The sequence below is a fragment of the Papaver somniferum genome, chromosome 9, assembly GCF_003573695.1.
Source record: "Papaver somniferum cultivar HN1 chromosome 9, ASM357369v1, whole genome shotgun sequence".
Lineage (NCBI taxonomy): Eukaryota > Viridiplantae > Streptophyta > Magnoliopsida > Ranunculales > Papaveraceae > Papaver > Papaver somniferum.
Window position 1 is genome coordinate 64,220,033 of NC_039366.1, and position 6,011 is coordinate 64,226,043.

The 6,011-nt window shown below is 34.4% G+C and overlaps 1 pseudogene; it reads left to right on the forward strand.

The window, feature by feature from the left end:
• Window positions 1-882: 882 nt before the first annotated feature.
• On the forward strand, window positions 883-2,101 carry LOC113312036 (annotated as a pseudogene).
• Window positions 2,102-6,011: the final 3,910 nt, after the last annotated feature.

A 6,011-nucleotide genomic window follows, 5' to 3' on the forward strand; every position in this document is an offset into this window, starting at 1 on the left:
CGATAATGGTAGCATTTCGCTAAAGGTCTAGTCTAATCGGGGTCAAGATAACTTTATTTACTACCGATTATAGGATAATCAAAATTCAAAAGATAGAAGATTTTACTTTGGAGATACTTTATATTCGGAAGTTATATAAACTAAATTGATTCCCGATTGTGGATTAACTTCCCGATTGTAAAATTATCTACCGATTGTGAATGGTAGTTTGGCCATTAGAAAAAAGGGGATATAAGGGATAGCTACATTTTAGGTTTGGGTGACCCTATTTTGTCTTTTGTGTCGCCCCTAATTCTTTTGGGGTCGCCCCTAAACATGTCAGGAAATTTATACGTAAGAAAAAAAAAATATATGTCACTTCATTGCTGATGACAATGTAGAGGAATCTTTTTCCTTAATTTTCTTGATGGTTTGCTTTCAGTTGGGTAAGTTTTCTACTCAAAAACAATCAGGGATGTCCATGTAGGAAAATCCTTCATACATCGACCCCAAAAATAGTTATCAAATGATTCAAGTCCCAAAAATAGTGACTTCACAACTTAAAATACAATTGTAAAAAAAATTTATTCATTTCGGAACAATTCGATTATAAAAATTGATCAAAAACCAATATAGTAACTACCTAACTAGACTAAGCTAGAATTTATCATATTGAAAACCATAAAACTATCAATTATTCCGTTCATACTTGCGGCCTATTAATATAGTTCTTGACTTCATGTAATGCGCCCCGATTCACAAAAGTACGTAAGAGTGATAGACAAAAGAAAAAGAGTGGGAAAAAAGAAACTCCCTTAGCAACGGCTATCACATCCAAATACCTGGTTGATCCTACTAGTAGTCATACGCTCGTCTCAAAGAAAAGAAACTAACGAGTTAGCAATGGATATTGCAGATTTTCAAGCATTTGAATTTGATCAATTTAATGATTTTCTCGACACTACGAATTTCCAGGAACTCACTGATCAAATTAGAGAAGAAACCGCAGAACCCGTAAAGACTTTCGCGCCAAATTACTACAGTAATTGTCACCAGCAACAAGAAGTTAATAATGAGCTTATGTTTTTCAATGATGGTGCTACATATGATAATAACCAGTTCTTTTCCACTCCGGGAGAGTTATTTGGATTCAGTTGCCCCGTCTCTGATACTACTAGTGCTACTCTTGTTTCTGATCCAATACCGTCCCATCCTAATTTTGTACCAGCATCTGGTGCCTTTGACATTGACGGATTACTAGACGAAAAGGAAGATGGATAAAATGATGGAGGCGATTATTGGTCTGGAAATACAACTACAACTGCACCATCATCATCTTCAAAGAGGAGCTCTTCGTGCCTTGATAGCACCAGAATATTTAGTTCCGAACGGACGAGAAGAGTTCGAATGAAACATAATCTTTACGCCTTGCGTGCTTTGGTTCCTAACATCACCAAGGTTTAGCTCTTTTCTCATTTAGTTTACTAAGAACCTAGCTACGTGTATATTGTTGTTTCAATTGTATTAAACTTTAATTTGGTTACTTATGCAGATGGATAAGGCATCAATTGTAGGAGATGCGGTATCATACATTCAAGATTTACAAAATCAAGCTAAGAAACTACAAACTGAAATTGCATAACTCGAACCATCATCATCGACTAAAAAAGAAGACAGTTGCTTGAAAATAGTCGAAAGTCCAAAAAAGACTCGTATAAAAAAACATCAAGTCTGCAAGAAATTTTTGAAAATGGATGTGTTTCAAGTAGAAGAAGGTGTGTATTGTGTAAGATTAGCTTGCAACAAAGGAGAAGGTATTGCGGTATCTTTGTATAAAGCTCTTGATTCATTAACTTCACTCGACGTTGAAAGTTCGAATTTCGTAACATCTCCTGAGAGATTAGTGCTTACTTTCACTGTTAATGTAAGTGAATATTCCTTAACCTGCACATAATTTGTTCTCCTACTCCTTTTGTTGTCATGTTTTGTAGACTGACTTTGGTTTTAAATAAAACAGATTAAAGAGTGTGGAGAAAACATGATGGACCTATCAAACTTGAAGCCACGGTTGAATAGCGCTATTTTTAATCAAGGATTTGAGTACAAACTAAACAATACTTAAACCTTGTATATTACTCATATCTAGTAATTTTCCCCCTTTTGTAATACTAATGGAGTAGAATTGTATAATGGATTATTAATCCAAATTATGGGCTTAAAGCTTCTCGTGCAGCATCTATCGAATAATCGCCAAAATTTGAACAATTTCATTTTTTTTTAAAGTAAGGACATTGGAGTTCAAATAAGGTTTATTTTGTTTTTGGTACTCGGGTTTCATCCAACTTTTGAGTTTGGTCTAACTTTGTCCAGCATGGTGTTTGGTACTTGGAAATGATGTTGACCCACGGTGACTCAGTTAGACCATGACGTGTCCAATTCTAGGTTAACTAAATAGGAAAATACTAAAAGGAAATTAACTTTAGTAACAATGGCATGCTAAGACCTAATATTACACGTATACACTCAATATTGCGTATATCTCAACGGTGCAGAGTTCTCCTAAATTTAACACTTATAACCCTAAAATCTTATTGGACCCATCTCATTCGTCAGTTTATTCTCGCCGTAGGCACATAGTTTTTAGGGTTTTCGGAGTATTTGTCGTTAAAATAATTGTAGATCAATAAAAAAAATGCAAATCGAAGTGTTATTGTTGGTGTTTATTGGTGTTTTGTGGATTTGGAAGTAGGATATGTAAGATTTTGGGGAGATTGAAGTGTATTATACTGTTCTTCATATATTTCGGTGGTAATTGTGTAAGATTTACATAATTTTGTTATATTTCTGCCTTAATCTATCTATTTTTAGGTGGTAAGTGGTAAGATTTCAAATTTTCTGTTGTTTGATCTATCTATTTTTTGATTTGAATAATTTAGGGTTTTTTTAAAAAATTGGGGGTTTTTCGAATTGGGTACTTTGTAATACTTGAAAAGGGGACAAATAAAATGGTGACTTTGTCGAATTTTGAATGTTTTTGACAAATTTTATATTTTAGGGTTGTTTGTATGCAGTGATAACATACTTTTTTCGATTACTTCAGTATGCAGTGACTAACTGTTTGATTTGTGACTTTATTTGTATAAATTTAACTTTTGGTGTTCTATTGTCTGCAGAATGGATGGGTCTTAATTTCCCAAGTTCTATCCCACTAAAAATGGTTATCTGGTGGGTACAAGTAGTAGAAAGGACACTAGGAAAAATGTGACAAGGCCTGATTGTTTGGTTGAAGAAGAGTTAGATTGGTTGTTATTATTAAGCAAGTACGACAAGCCAAGTAGTACTACAGGTAATGAACATGAAGCAGTTACAAGTCAGGTGGGAGAAGTAAATGTGAATGTTAATGCAGGTGTAAGTGCAGATGGTGGTGGTGGTGCTAATCTGGTTGGTTTGTAGTAAAGGTGTAGAAGAGGTTGATGGCAGTACAAGAAAAGTTAGTAAGGTGGTAGTAAAATAAAATTTAGTAAAGGTGTAAATGCAGTTGTGTCAGATGCAATTGTAGATTTGAGTAGTGGGGTAAATGATGTAGGTGGGAATGGTGGTTTTGTAAATGTAACAGGGAGGTCTGATGTTGATGTGGATTTGAGTCAAGGAGTCAGTTACTCAAGTAGAAACAGATAAGGTGCAAGCAACTGAGAAAGTGGTCAACAACATTAATGAATATAATCCTGTAGAGAAGTATTTTTATGCTGGTGAGTCTGATATAGAACAAGAGACAAAAGTATCTGAGTGTGATATGGTTGATAAAGAGGATGACTTGACATAGAAGATTGCAAATGATATCAAGAAGTCTGCTGAGTGGAAATATTATGTAAATGAGACAGACAGAGTGTATGAAGAGGAAGAGTTGAAGACTTGGAACAACAATATCAGTATTCTTGACAAGATGTTTGTTCGGCAAGAATGGGGTTCAGTAGATTAGCGTAGAGATTACATAAAATATCAGAACATCTTCCATAATTTTGATATTCAACAAGTAAAGAATAACCGGCGTTGGCTCAGTTAGACTATATTTTGTGCCTTCACATATGTTTGGTCTAACCAGATGAAAAATACACAATAGTTGCACTTCACATAAGGTTGGAAACCTTTTTCACCTTTTACAGCTTTTCTAAGAAACATGTGCCCCTTGCAATTGGTTAGACTACATTTTGTGCCTTCCAAGGGACAATCTCTGTCAACATGACCAACAGAAATACATAGATGGTACTTGATAGTTGATGATGAGCTTGAACCCTCTATTGTGTTCTTTTGTGTGAAATTTGGCAGGTGCAGATAATTGTTGAATGAGAAGATGAGGAAGTGTTTGGAAGTAGATAAATGAGCTTTTATAGAGACCATATTGTTGAACGGTCAAATTTTGAAATCTCAAAAATCCGACCGTTGGATTTCGAGAATCTTGTACGTTCAATTAAATAGAAGCATTTGAGTTATGAACCAAACACGTGTCTAACAGCACATTTAAAAGCATTAAGTAAATATATATATTTAAAAAAAATACTAAACAGAAGTTGTGGTCCAACCGAGTCAATGCGGGTCAACGTCACTTCCAAGTACCAAACACCAAGCTGGACAAAAGTTAGACCAAACTCAAAAGTTGGACAAAACCTGAGTACCAAAAACGAATCTTTTCTTAAAATATTATTGGAGTAATTACCAAACGGCTTTGTTCCTTTACTGTTTGGAAGAAGATCAAAAGGATTTGAGTGCTTAAGACTTTACACATCGGTAAAGCAACTCAAAATAGTGATTTCTATCTTGGGATTCACATGCATTGGCCAGACGGTTGTAGGCGTAGGGATACTGAGGGAACTAAGTAACTAGGGTTAGATTACTTGGTCTCAACTATACGAAGTTGTCTTTTTTCTTTGTATAGCGGCTTAATTCTGAGAGTATTCAAAACTGGACTAGGTCCCGAGGTTTTTCTGCTTTTGCGGTTTCTCGTTAACAAAATCTTGTTGTGTCATTTACTTTACTTCGGCATTATAATTGTTTTATTATAACATTAATCAAAGACACTTGATTGTGATCCTACAGTATATTGGTTTCATATCGTAATTATTATCAAGTATATACCTTGTTGTTGTATTGTCTCGACTGTGTCCATTGACGATCACACTTGGCATCGGATTTATAGGTTGAAACGAAAAGATTGTGTTGTACAATTGGGTACCCTCGTCATTTAACTACCGCAATTCTTTTCCCAACAGTCGATTACGTGTATAAGACTAACTGGGAGATTGGTCATGGCCTGAAAAATATTTCCGAGGCTCATAAAGGTCTATTTACATGCCAACACTAACACCATAAATGGCACCATAAAATCCTAGCATTGTCTTGATTCATTTGACAGGAGAATACAAAGAATGCAAAACCTGTCATTGGTGTAACTAAAAATCTTGAATAAGCCAAAGGTTTTGTGGTGTTTGAGGCCGTTAAATGGTCTAGAAGCATTAACATTTGAAGCATCTGCATCAATAGTGATGCAAAGATTGGTTTTCCTACTTGAAGAATGAAATAGGAAAGTTAGTTGGTTTAGCAGCTCCACTTTAAAAGATTGTGTTGTTTTTCTAAATAATTTTCAATTTTCAAAATTAAAAATTAAAAAGTTAAAAAATATTAGCAGAAATTTTAATTTTATGGCAAACAAGGCAAGCAAATATTTTTGAAGGAACACTTTTATGGTGAATGATTGGACATTAATCTCTCGGTTTTTCTCCAAACTATATATGTAGTCTCATTATATATGAAATTTTCTTTCCAAGCAAATAAAAAAGAGTTTCTCTTAAATGTAGCTCATATTTTTATTATCTATAGGTAATATAAAATAAAGTGTTTAAGCTAACCGCGCGGTCTATAATCATTCCACGCATCAATTGTTCTTTCTTTTTTTTTATCTAAGATATTTTTCATCTCGCAAATTTAGGTAGTTCCAGTTAATTAGCAGATTGCATGTCAGGTGTCTTAATACTACT